This window comes from Cyanistes caeruleus, chromosome 2 (genome assembly GCF_971803275.1).
Source record: "Cyanistes caeruleus chromosome 2, bCyaCae1.hap1.1, whole genome shotgun sequence".
Taxonomy (NCBI): Eukaryota; Metazoa; Chordata; class Aves; order Passeriformes; family Paridae; genus Cyanistes; species Cyanistes caeruleus.
Genome location: NC_141702.1, coordinates 6099664 through 6113800, shown reverse-complemented (window position 1 = coordinate 6113800; position 14137 = coordinate 6099664). Strand labels below are relative to the sequence as shown.

Sequence of the window (14137 nt, the reverse complement as noted above, 5' to 3'; positions counted from 1 at the left end):
TGATTAATACCCATAATCCTTTCTATTAATAACTGTTGCTGCAAGATAAGAGCACACATGAATTCAAAATAAAATATTGTCAAGTTGCTAAACTAAATTGTAAAATCTCACATGATCACTATTCATAAATGGTGGTAACACTCTATCTTCAATTATATATTGATCCAAAGTATATGTAATGGTACACTAAACTTCTAAAAAGCATGTACAACAGTAATAGTTGTATATAATATTGTTTAGTTGTGGTGTTTATTCTACAGAAAGTAAAGCTTTTTGTAATGTATTTTTGACTTTTACTCTTGACCTGCACTTTTAGGAGGAAAATGAAGGTATGATTGGAAGTTACAAGCTAGCTAGTAAAGGAAGCTAAAGAAACCCCCCATTGTAAATGGCTGGTTTGATTTGGTGTGGGAAGTTTTGAGTGGCTTTAGCATGGAACAGCATTAAAAAAGTTACCCTGTCAGTTCTAAGGTTACATTATTTGAAGTGTCTAAGGGGCTGAAATGTCAAGTTCAGACTTCTAGCACACTAATATCTAAGCAGTACATTCACAAAAGACAGGTTTTAATTTGAAGGCATTTATCTCCTTGGTATCAGGTACAGGGTAAATTCCACATTGTGATGGAAAATGGACTTGCAGCAGCTACTGGCAGCTTGTACACCTGTGCTGGGAGATAAGCTGATTTGGTTTGTTCTGAGTCCTGTGTCAGAAATACCCTTTCACCGGTGTTGTGTGTCTACAATCCCTCTTAGAACGGATTCTGTCTCCTGTCAAAAGCAATGATGGCACCTTGCAGAGAGCCTGGGTTTGGATGTTCATTTTCTGAAGGTGAGGAATTCTGGCAGCTGAAGGCTGTGTCCTTTGCAGGGAAAGACACAGGCTTGGGTTTTCTCATGGCTGGCACCTTGAAGTCTCACCATCCTGAGCCTGACAAGCTGTGGACTCTGGGATCTGAAAATGAGTTTGCCATCAGGCTTCAAAGAAGCTGTTTGGAACTGACTGCCCTGACACACTGAAGAAAAGGGGGATATATATTAATGCTACTTACAACTGATTGTTCTTCATTAACAGAACATCTGGTCAAAAAATATTTCCCTACCTTCCAGGCTATGTTCTTGGAAAGAAATGTGTGCTTGGACCAGGAGAAAGCCCCAGATAACTGGGTTGATAATATGGGCATTTAAGGATTTGTGCAGGATGTTTTAGCAGCTTCAGAAGGATAGCAGCTTGCTACAGCTGAGGGAAGGTGGTTTTGCTTATCTCCACTCCCATCATGGACAGCCTGCACTTTCCTGTGGAAAATGAAATTGTACCTACTTTACAGTGTGCTCAAAATACAGAGCTTTATAGTTTCTAAAATCCAGCAAAGGTGTGGAGATTATCCAACAGGATAATCTGTTGCAAAGCTGGGATCACATTCGGTTGTGCCGCTGTCACTGTCCTGTGTTCTGATCATTTATTTTGGCATAAAACTGTTAATGGTAGGGGCAGATTAATTTGGTATTGTGGAGTGTACAGCACTGACTTGGTTGGGTCATGGAAGTCTTATTGTAAAGATGCTAAAAATAAAATTTCTCCTTAACCCATGGGTTTGTTGCATTGATCGGGCTATATATGTGTGAGCAAGATATGGCAAAATTGAGACTTATTTTTGGCTGATAGTGTGACTGAATGGAAGGTGCTGCTCCTTTTAGCTTTCCTGATAAAGCAACTGTGTTGGTCAACCGAAGGCCATGACTCTGATAACTCCTGAGGGTGGGTATTCGAGTGTTTCAGCAGTTAATTGCTACCCATAGCCCTTAAACTCTGGCTAGTAACCCTTTTGTTGTGCTTTAGTTAGGCATGTATCACTGTTTTGTAAAACCAACCTTTCTGTTCTGTGACTGGAACTTCCTTCAGGGTGGGACTGGTAAACACACTGTCAAAGTGAAGCATCTTTGTCTCAGGATAGTTTCTTCAGATGCTGTAGTGCCTCAGGAGATGCTTACACAAAGCTGTCATTATTAGAATATGTTTTCATGAGGGAAGGATGTGTTTCCCCAAGCGTTTTAGAAGCTGCATGCTCCTTTTTTTACCATTCTTTTGGCTCAAATTGGAAGGAGCACCAGTTAAACTTGGTGGTTTTATTTCATATAAAGAGTGATTTATAAGTTTGTGAGCATTTTAGTTATTATGGCAAAGCTGCCTAGGCAATGATAGCCAAACCTCACCAAGTGTTTTTTCTTGCCAATGTAATCTAAACCAATAAGAGATACTATTATTATTTCTGCATGAGAAAATACTCAACAAATGTTTCCAGTCCTGGAATTTCCAGCATGAGGAAGATGTAGACATACTGGAGGGAGGTCACAAAGATGAAGGGATGGGAGCCTGTCTGCTCTGAAGAAAGGCTGAGGGAGCTGTGCCTGTTGAGATGGAGAAACTCAGGTAGATCTGAGCACTGTGTTTGCACCCATGAAGACAGCATGCAAACAGGGCTGATCCAGACTCTTTTCAGTGTTGCCAAGTGCCAGGAGCAGGGGCCATGAGCATCAACTGAAACACAGGAGGTTCCCTCTGAACCTCAGGAAACACTTTTTACTGTGGCAGTGATACCACAGGGTGCCCAGGGAGGTGGTGCAGTCTCTCTCCATGGAGATACTCCAAAGCTGTCTGGACATGGTCCTGGGTAGCTGAGCTTGAGCTGGCCCTGCTTGACCCAGGGGTGGGTTGGAAAAGATGACCTCCAGAGCTCTTTCCCAACCTCCTCCAATCTGTGATTCTATGAACACCTGTTGAAGTGTATGCTAATTCTTCTGATGCAGAGGGCCAGTGTGGGAATGCAAGATTGGGGAATGAAGGTGGTTAAAAATACATTTTCTGAGCTGTGAGCTTAATGGAGGTAGGGTGGGGCAGGAAGGAGAAAAGTCAAACTAACAAGCCAATGGAAAAGATAATCCTATTTTAATAGAATGACTTTACTATGAAAACAATTACTATTTTCATGAGGGATTATTTCCCATTACAACTTTATTTACATATATTGGATGATTGCTTTCTCTTACTGCAGAAGCCTCTGTTAGACTTCCTCTGACTTTTTTTTTTTTTTTAAAGATGTATTTTTGAACTTGGATCCTGAAAAATATTTAAGGCTCCCTCAGGTGGGTACTGAAATATTTGTCCAAGGATGATACTTTAAGAGCTCTTTGTAACCTTACTTGTAAAGGCTTTTTTTCCCTTTATACTTGCAGTCAGATTTCTTAACAAAGCCCATGTTCATGCTGCTATTTTTATTTTTAAGGTTCAGTGAAAGACACTGGACTGCTTACTGGTCTGCTGTGTTGTCTTTAACTTTTATATGTTAATTCTGGAACTGAAACTTTCTGCTGATGCTTTGACTGAAGCAGATAATTGAAATGTGTCTGTTCAGTGCTTCTTTTAAACAAAGTGGAGCCAGTGTGTCTGCTGCCATGTGTGAAATGTTTCTTCGGTTCCCTTCTCCTAGAGGCAATTCAAGATGATGCTCTGGGAGGCTCTAGGCAGGCTTTGTGTCTGCAGGGGAAGGAAGATCTAATCCTTTTGACTTGAGTTTTAAGCATCTAGATTGTGAAGTCAGAATCTCTTTGTTCATATTACATCACTGAAGCCTCTAGGTCTTGAGTCATAATTATATTTAGAGGGTGGCACACTTCTTTTTAGTCTAATATTAGTATTCAAGCCTGGACTCAGTGGAAGGTCACCCTAGCAAAGATGAAGTCAGGCTCTAAGGCTGGAAAAGAATGCAGGCTTCACTCTGCCTTCCTGGTATACTTGCTGTTGCTTTGTTTTACTTTCAGTTTTTCTACCTTTTAAGGTTGGTGGTGGTTGATATGATAACATTATCAGAAGCTGCCACTTGAAGCAGACTGTGCCTCATGCTGTGGAATCTACCTTCTTTTCTTTGTCCTGCTTTATAAATGGGATCAGTGTTACTCCCTGGCATTCTGTGAAAATGGAAGTGTTTCTTTACTATACTCTTGTCTGTGCATCTAATAAAATGAAAATATAGAGGGCTTGCAAAGAGAGGCTGCAGGAGCAGTGTCCTTCATGAATCACAGCTGCCCCCTTGGAATCCTATTCTGCACTTTTCCCTGGGTGCTGGTTTGCAGACAGTCAAGCACTCCTTTTTTGTATGATCATGGAAACACTAAAATAAAGCTTTAGGAGGCTATTCTTGCTGTAAGAAATATGCAATCTAAAGTTCTTTTTCCATTGCATTTTTTTTCTGTAACTAATTTCAAATGCTTTTCCTGTGAACCATCTCTGAGCAATAGAGTGTTTTGTCTGAAAACACCTGTGATCTTCCATGCTCTGCATCTCATATTCCACCTGACTGCTGGAGTGCAAGCCTGATCTTTCCAGCCTCATTATAGAAGTTTTCTCTACAACTGGAAAAAGCTGTTGATATTTGGCCTTGAAATGGCCTTAAACCAAAGGAGGGGTTGACATTAGATATTAAGAAGGAATTATTTACTGTGAGGGTGGTGAGTCCCTGGCACAGGTTGCCCAAAGAAAATGCGAATGTTCCATCCCTAAAAGTGTTCAAGGTTGGCTTGGTTGGAGCTTGGAGCAACCTGGTCTAGTAGGTGTCCCTGCCCATAGCAGGGATTGGAACTAGATCATCTTTTTATATCCCTTCCAGCCCAAACTGTTCAATGATTCTGTATTTGTCATTCATAAACCTCCCTTTTACCCCCCCATGGTGTAGCTGTTGGACCTTGTTATCCAGCTCTGTGTTGGTATATGGAATGGGATGTGGAGTCGCAGCTCCTCCCTGTAGCTGTTGTTCATGTGCTTTGCTCACAGGTCAGGTGTGAGTTTTGTTGAGGAGCTCTGATAAGAAAAGCAGAAACTTCATGAAGTTTGATGTACTATAGAATGTGAACTCTCTAAACATGACTGGCAATAAGATCCACAAAGCATCACAGTGTCTGGAATTCCTTAGGGCTCAAGCCACAGTAACCATAAGGAGCTGAGGTTTTACTGGGGAAGGGGCATTAGGGAGGTTCACCTTCATTGACATTTGGGATCTGTTGAGCATTCTGGTTCAGAGGCAGAAAATGAGTTAATTTTGATTGGAGTGTTTTGCATATTCAGAATGTCAATGCATATTTATAAGGAGATGATTTAAGGCTGCTCTTGTAGCTCTTAACAAGACAACTTGCATTTATGTATGTATATAGGGTCTGATGGTAATTTCCTCTGAGGTGCTCTGCAGAATTTCCGAAGGAGCTGTAAGGAGTTGTCAGTCTAGTTCAGGCATTCCTTCCATCTTCTCTTGGGTTGTTCTGGAGATTATGCTGTTGGCATGCAGAAATTAATCAGCTCTGAATATTCTTGAATTACATCAGTGTTCAGTCCTGCTCTGAAAATGTGGTTTGGTGCTTTTGTGGTGGTGCTGGTGTTTTCTTTTTAAACAAAAAACCCCTTCAACCAACCAAAAACTTAGTAACAAATATTTCTGGGTCTGAAAGGCCACTGTTTGTCATGTGGATGCTGTCTAATAATTGTTACAGTACTTGAGGTTATTTTCCCATCCATGCACAGTGCTTTTGGTAACACAAATGCCCGTTTCGATGGGAGAACGTGCCTGGCAAAAGACCAGCTGGGTTAAAGGTAGGCCTGTATTCCTTGCAGCTGAAATCTGAAGTAGTACTTCAAAGCATTTAACTATACTAGTTGTTTGTAAATTACAAAAATAACCTGATTAATGTTCTTTCCAGAACACACAAGACAGCATTTACTGTCTGCTTTTTAAATTTGGAAACGTACTTTTTTCTTTAAGAGCAACTATGGAAAAATTTTTCTAGTGTTGGCTTTCTGTGGCTGTGTTCTACTCTGCAGTCTAGAGGGAACGTGTTATCTCAAACCAAGATGGGTGGGAAATCTTTATTGGGAAAGGACCATTCAGAGTATTTCCATTTATTTATTTTTTTTAACAGGAATATAATGTTCTACTAAAATACAGACTTTTGAATAATGAGACGTTTTAACAAATGTATTAATAAATTCATGCCAAGGTTTATGAGGGCTTTCTGTTATGACATGAGTAAACAGGCTCTGGGAGCTATAGGGAATTGCAAGGTCTTGAGTGTAAGTCAGTAAAAAATTATCCTTTTAATTACTCCTTTCTCTTTCTCTGGCACAATGGCCACTGTAAGATAAACTGTGGGTAGGTCTGATTCAGATATCCCTAAGCACTGTATAAATTTAGGTTACGATTCCACTTGGCAGTTGTCTGTCTCTTGTAATAGGTTGAACTACATTCCTGGACTCAAATGCCTTTTGATCTTTGAGGAAGTTGGATCTGGCCGGGAACACTGAGGCTGGTGTGAGGGTTTCTTCTGAACTTCACCAGGGTTAGCTGGAATGGGGTTTCAGCCATGGGCTTCTGCTGACAGAGTTTTGGTGTTGATGGAGTTTTCCTTTTGATTATCCTTCTTGAAAATGCTGGAGTTTGACTGTACACAGAATATTGAGCTTTTCTTCTCCAGGATGGTTGCAGGATATATTGTTTTCTGGAACGATAAGATTTATTGTAACCGGTGATACTTACTATTCTTGACCAGTGTTATTCCTGTTTGGGTTTTTTCCTCTTTTTTTCTCTTCTAGCAATCTAAGGCATGGCATGCTTTTATAAAGCAATAAAAGCAAAGATGATAAGATAGCAGGTCACACTTGGAATAAAGCACAGCCATGAACTCTGCAGGAACTTCCTTGGGGTCTCATTGAAACTGATGCTGGCACATTGCATATTAAAGGAAGAAGTGAACCCTTCTGGTATCTGCTGACACAAGCAAGAACTACAGCTCCCCAAGGGAAAAGCTGCCTCTATGTAATTTATAGAAAAGTCTTTGGTTTGTTCCACTAAGTAGTTCTTATCAGCAAATATCTGCTAATGATCAAACAGAGTTTTGCCCTTCTCCCTCCACAAACTGTCACTCTGAAGTCAACAAAAATCCTGTTTTTCTAGCTGATAGTAATCAAAAAGTGCAGTAAAGCCATTCTAATGTGGTTAGAGCAGCAGCTGTTCTTTATTTTAATAGCATCAGAGGTCCTAATCCAACCACAAGTTCTGATATCAGTTTTCTGGCCCAAGGAAAAGACTGCTAAATGAAGGTCAGCCTTCATTAGCAGTGCATAAAGACACTGCATTTACAGAAACAACATTATAGTTTAATCACATTCAAAACAGTAAAATTACAACTCTAATTACCACTTATTTAAGGGAATTTCTCAAATATTTCATATAAAATATGTGTTAACACTGTGCAAGAGTTAAATGCAATAAATAAACTAATGGTTAATAGAGGTGGGTAAAAAATACTGCTTGGAGAGGAATATTGTCTTAGAAAATGAGGGGTATGGGGAGGTGGTGTGAGAAAATACAGGGTGGAGAAGAGAGAGATGGCAGCTTTAACACTGTGGCATTAATTAAGACAGGATCTGCAACAGATTTGAGCACAAAGGTGAGAGATCATAGTTGAATCAAGGTGAAATTAATTATCAGTTACTTCTGTGCATTTGAAAACATGTTTTCTTCTGTGCCAGATGAATTCCTCGTTCTTTTCCAGCTGATGGAAATTTTAGCATTTGCTGCAGTAGTGCAAAGATTTCTCCATGGTTTTGTTCTCAGGTCCAATCCTCAGGCAACAAGATCTGCTGATACCATTCCACCAGTGAGGATTTTGAGTTCTCAGTTTCCTGTGTAGTGTGTGTGAATGTACCTTTTAAAATTGTTTTGGTTTAATGTGATTACTTTTAGGTTATTTTCTTCTAATTCAATTGCATTTTCTGGACACCCTACCCTGTTTAAGTTACATAACTTTTGTACTGGGCTTTGAAACTTAATCCAGAAGCAGAGGTATTACAGATATGGTAGATTTAATGTGTTTGTCTCAGAGGGATTCTAAGCCTTCCATGTGGTAGGGACTAATGAGCTGGAAGTTGACAATAAAATGGGAAAAAAAAATATGGTATCTCTGGCAAGAGAGTAATGAAAGCAACTCTTGCACTGCAGCAGGGTGGACTCAAGTCTGTGTGTGTTGGCTTTATGTGGCCTTGTGGTGAGTTAAAAAAGCATAAAGACATCGCAGCATGCAGAATAGAGAAATTTTCCATTTCATATTACTGGAACCAGTACTGGGGAGAAATCTGATTGTTTCATCCCTGTGTTTCCAGTGTGTGGCTGGCTTACAAGGGAAGAACAAACTGGGAACTTCAGAAGACGCTGAGGAAATAAGGTACCAGCCCTAAATCGGGGGGAGATGTCCCCTGTGTTAAGGCCTCAATATCAGGCTGATGTGTACCATGGGCTGACTTACAAAAGCTGTGATAAAGTCAAGAAGCACATCTCTTCCATTTTCATTCTTCATAGCTCTTTTGGATGCTGATTATTTTTTATATTTGTTTATTTGTTTGCTTTTGTTAAACAGCTGGATTTTGTGGTATCCCTGACTGAAAGCAAAGTCAGTTCATTCAGACTGAAATACCAGCAGTCTTGAAGAGAATGAAATGTGTATTTAATGTGGCTGAGGTTGTGTTGCACTGAGCCACAGGGCCATCTGAATTAGCCTTCTGCCAATTTGGGATCTGGAGTTATTTTTACTTGGTTTTCTTTGAGATCCTGGGACAGACCCATGTACAGACTGAGAGCACTGACACAGCCCAGGGGCTGCCTCCTATGTGATATCAAACATTTTTAATGTACATCAACAAGTTGGTACTGCTTACTTTCACCTTTTTTTCTTTGCAAAGCTTCTGTGTGGATTCTCCCAGGAATGTTTCCCTAACAAGCAGAGATACAATTCGGGATATATAATATTAGATGTGTAAAAGAGCAACTTCTGGACCCATTCAATTCTTACATACTGGTGGTCCTGTTCCTCTGAATAAATATGCAGGACTGCTTCAGACTATCTGACTTGAGGGATTTGGTCACAGATGCTTCCAAATTCTTTTAAAGTCTGCTGCTGCCAACAGAAACTATGGAAATACATCACAGAATGCTGTTATATTGTCCTTCCTTCCTGTGTCCTCCTGGAAATCCCTTTATCTTTGCCTCTTTAAGTACAAGTCTTCCTTTCAGATATTTCTTTACCTGGTGTTCATTCTACCTACTGTGTCCTCTGTGATGCAGCTGCTCCTGTGATGGCTTCTGTTTGCCTCACAGTAAAAAGGGGAAAACACACAGCACAAATGGTATAGAAGTGTTTCTTAGGCATATAATCTGTCTTCCTGTTTATATATTCCAGTTTCAAATAATTTAAATAAAAAAGCTTATGCCTTTTTAATAACTATTTCCCAAATAAATTGTTTTATTGTCTTAATCCATCACTTAATCCATTACAGTTCTGAATGGAAGTTTTTCTGACTCCCTGCTGGTTTGTGACCTACATATAGCAAATGCAGTTTGTCCTGTGCGTGTATTTAGATTTTGAGAATTTTTTTGGTGGAGCTGTCACATACTGAAGCACAGTTCTGATTATCTATTCAGAACCCTGCTGCATCACAGTCTTTCTGTTGATCTAAAATGTATGATGTGATTGACGCCATGTGGCGACAACAAAAGCAACTGCTTAAAATAGCTGCTCCAAGCTACGTGTGTGTATTCCATGTATTTACTTCAGGTCTAAGAATTAAATCCTTATCTGGTATTTGTCAGTCGTGAAACAGAAAGAGATGGATGTACACCTTATCAGTAGCTCGAGTGAGGATGAGATTTTTCTCAATGGAATGTCTTCCATTCCCAGCACAACTCTGTATTTTTCCAGCCTGTTCTTTCTCTAACTAACAGGAGGAAGAAGAAAAACATAGTGTTGCACAGATTTGAAATTGGTATGAGAATTAGTTTTGTGTGAAAACCAGCTACTTTCTAGTGGTATAACTAAAGGGCAGAAGGGGTGATGGAGTTTGAACATGAACAATAACAGGCACTGGATTTTCAGGAAATTCTTTGTAAGGTGAAAGTTATGTGAAGACAGTGGCATATTTAGAATTTTAGGTGGTTTATGTACTGCAAATATGCAGTATAGAGTTTCTGGGTAGTCCAGTCTCCTTGAAATATTTGGTACCCGTCTTGCTTTTTCTTCTACATTAGCAGGTTCCCTCCCTATCTTATTTTGTTGTTGAGGGACCTTCAGCTATCCTTTATCCACATTATTATAGCATAAGGACTGCTGTTAACCCTAGACCTAAAAAACATGAGTTATGTCAGTATTGTGATACTGATTTTTAAGAGAATTTTAGGTTCTTTATAATGCCTTCTGGTTTTTGACCTAAGTTGCCACCTGTATGTTGATTTGTTTTTCTTTTTTGTTTTTGAGGTTGTATCTTATGTGTGTGTTTGGAAAGATGGAAGGGAATATCTGCAGTTGGCATTCTTGAACAGAAACTGATGTAAACTGGGGTAAAAACACTGATATTGAGGAGTTTGAGATTAAAATTATCAAAGTGAAAAGCACTGGTTTGCTTCTTTTTGACATCTCCTTGCAACTGATGATTGTGCAGCAAGTCACCTTGGTAGTGAATGTAAACTTGATTTATACACAGACCATTTATATGGTGTAAGGGAAGATCCTGGCTGGTACAGAAAGAAATCCCAGGTTTTTGTGAATAACCCAGCCCAGTGTATGTGAGCTAAAGGCCATCAGGGTGTGTGTGCTCTGGTTCGTGGGTGCCATCTGCTGACTCGTCCTTGCACCACACAGCACTTGCTGTTGGAAGAAGGAAAGAGAGTACATGTTAAGGAATGGAGTTTAAAATACGCCACCACTGGAATATTAAATACAAAATGCATTTTTTAATCCTTTCTTGTTTTGTGGAGTTAGAACAATAGTGTTCGCCCTAAATGTGTTTCAGTTTCATTTCAGCCCTGCAAAAATAATTTTACAGGGAATTTTTATTATTATCAGATTTCTTTTGCAGTGTTTTTGCTTATGGTGGACCTAGATCTTAATTTCCACAGTGTAGTGTGGCTCAGCACCTGAAATAAACTTCCAGCATTTTATCTTCAATATTTTTGAAGTCTTTCCTTATTCCATGTGTTTATTCCATCTATGGTATCCTGTATATAGCTAGGAAGTCAGACTGAAATAATTTGTGTTGTGCTTGCTTGGTAACCTGGTAAAATATGTTCTGTTGTCCTTTGTGACCATACCAGCAGCACTACCAGGTAAAGTGGTATAAATAGGTGACTACACCTAACTTAGTAACAAAGCTGAGAGAAGGAGCAAACTGTAGGAGAATAGTTTAGTTAGACCCTAGAGAAGTTTAGAGCCCACTGATTAAATTTGGTTTAAAGGCAACTTCTTTTTTGTCTTGCTTGTCATAGTTTTCTTTAAAACCTAAAATAGATTTATTGCTTTGAGTCACTCAACTGAATTCTGGTGAGTATCTACTGAGAAGGAATTCAATCCTAATAAATGTGACATATGTAATACCATCGTCATGGGCTGCTGTAAATCAAATCTTGTTCTGGCCAGGGCTCCATCACTGTAATGTGAGATTCCAGCAAATCCTCAGTCATGGTGCAGCTTTGCTGTCCATGCTGTGGAGAGGAAGCAAAACCAAATGATGATTGGTCTATTTAGGGCTTGGGTCCCAAATTGTATACAAGTTTATCTTTCACTCCTGACCAGGACTGCATTACAATTCCACCTACTGAAGCTGGATGTTGTGATAAGTGGAATCACAGAGTCATTAAGAGGGAAAGACCTCTGTGATCATGGAACCCAGCCATTAACCCAGCACTGCCACGGGCACCACTAATCCATGTCTCCAGATGCTGCATCCACCTTTCTTTTGAGCACTTCCAGGGAGGGTGATTCCACCAATTCCCTGGGCAGTCTTTTCCAATGCCTGGCAACTCTTCCAGTGAAGGGTTTCCTAATATAGTATCCTATTATATTTTCCTAATGTGTAATCCAAACCTTTTCTGGAGCAATTTGAGGCCATTTTCACTCATCCTGTTGCTTCTTACCCCGGAGAAGAGACCACCTGAATACAGCCTCCTGTCAGGCACTTGTACAGAGCAAATGTCCAGGAAAAAATCCAGGAATGATTTAAGGCACTTAAGCCTGGCTGTTTTAAGGAGCTCCTCATCATTTTATTTTTCATTTTGGTGAAGTAAAGGAGGAGAAGTACTGTTGCATTAAGATGATTAAAATCTGATCCATGTTTATGCATATTTATTGTCTTATTTGGCAAAGCCCTACTGAAATGTATAGGATTATTTGAAAGCAAGGTAATGCATACGATGGATAAAGTTTCATCCTAGTTTAGATGAATGGGATCAGCTTAAATATGTAGTAGTACATTATTTAAATACATTTACAGTGTTTTTTGAGCAAAATGAGAAGACTGAGTACTTGTGCTTTTCATAGCACAGCATTGCTAAGGAGACTGTTTTTGGTAAAAATAACTTGTTAAAAAGCTCCACTTTTAACTTTGAATCTTCTAATTTAAGAATATATCACTTGTGCCTTCTGCACTTGACTGGTAAGGGGTGGGGAGAAGTCTTTGGTATTCTTATCTTTATGGGGGAGGTGGAATGTCCTCCAGATATGCACAGAAATACTTAGGAGAGCTAATTGGTGCCTAGTGGGTACAGTCACTGTCTAATGTGAAAAGGTAGTTAATGAATGGACTGAAGAGAATGCTTCCTGAAATATTCAAATACATCAGTAGTTTTCGATGCATAAAACATAAGGGAAAAAAAGTACAATTTTCAAGTCTTGTGAATGGAAGGACTGATCTCTTTGATGTGGTTATTGATTATCTTATGTGTGTTAGGTCTATGATGCTTGTTAGTACAGTGCCAAATACAATGTTCTAGACCCTAGAGTAATAAACACAACCAAAACGAATAATGTAACACTAGAGCAGTTTTTTTAGGTAGATATGACTCATGTGCCTCTAATACCTTAAATAATCTTGGTGATACCATGTCATTTATGCAACCTGGACTTTTCAATGACTCTTAAGCCAAAACTTTTAATTATTAACTTTCTGCTCTAAGGTAATAACTAAAAACGGGGGTTTTCTGCATGTAGGAAAAGATTAGCATAATATGTTTGCATGAACTGAGTGTGATGATTACTTTTTTCTGTATTTTGAGTATGTAAGAGCAGATAATAAACTTTCCTACCAGCTGAATTTTTCTTCTGTTTGATTTTCTGTGTTGCATGTGCATATGCACGTAATGTGTGTGCAACCTTCAGGAAACTAATTCTTGTATGGAAGCTCATTGTGATTTTCTTGGACTAGTAGAACAGCAGCAAGAAATCTGCTTGCCAGATTTCAAATGGGTTACTGGAGCAGTTTAGGCAACTCAGACCAAGCACAAGAAATTTTTTAGGTAGAGACAACTCATCACTGCAAGAGTTACTGTTTTATTTGCAAAACAGTTTTCTCTAACTGGAATTCAACTCTGTCTACATCCTATTTCTGTTGGCAATGGTGGAAGAGCCTATAGGCCAGCTAGGTGAAGGATGGCTTTGTATACTCAGAAGCCATTGTCATGAGTTATTTTGTAATTGGAAGTTTGTGTAAATGTAGTGAGATATTTAAAATGTGCTTATAGTGATATTTAAGTGGCAGTTGAGAAGTCCTCAGAGATTTGTCAGTCAAAAGAGAGAGACTTCTCTAAGCTCTTGGCAATACAAAGTATATTGTGTTATTTGACTTTGAATTTAACTTCTCTCTCTACTTCAGGTTTTTTGAGTCTACAGGTAAGCAGACCTCTCTGCTTTTCCTCATGCACATAATTAAAAAACTGTAATGAGAAGGTCTGAAACCAACACACTCCTTTTTGAATCTGAGAGTGGTAAATGTGCCCATTTGCCTGAGTAGAATGGGAAGTGTTTTATTTGATGCATCCATGTGTCAGACTGAGGTATGCTTTTGTTCCCCAAATTACTATTTCTGTCTTGAGCAATTAAGTTCCTGCATTATATCTTCACAGGATCACGGAGACATGGGTTGGAAAGGATCTCTGGAGGCCATCTGGTCCCGCCTCTGCCTCCAAGTTTAGGAGTGTTGCCAACACTAGTTGAGGTCAACTCTGACTTTTTTTCATCAGCTCTTGAAAACCTCCATGTAACTCCCTAGCCTCTCTGG

General features: G+C 39.3%; 1 protein-coding gene and 1 long non-coding RNA gene across 3 annotated transcripts in view; both read left to right on the top strand.

Moving 5' to 3' along the window:
- The window catches only part of RCAN2 (regulator of calcineurin 2), an 83941-nt gene that overhangs the window by 10076 nt on the left and 59728 nt on the right, over positions 1-14137 (top strand). The gene's annotated exons all lie outside the window — the stretch shown is intronic.
- LOC111927418 (uncharacterized) lies at positions 3705-10478 on the top strand. Its single transcript, XR_002863573.2, has 3 exons — positions 3705-3784; positions 8201-8262; positions 10345-10478. It is a non-coding gene; the product is annotated as an uncharacterized LOC111927418 (long non-coding RNA).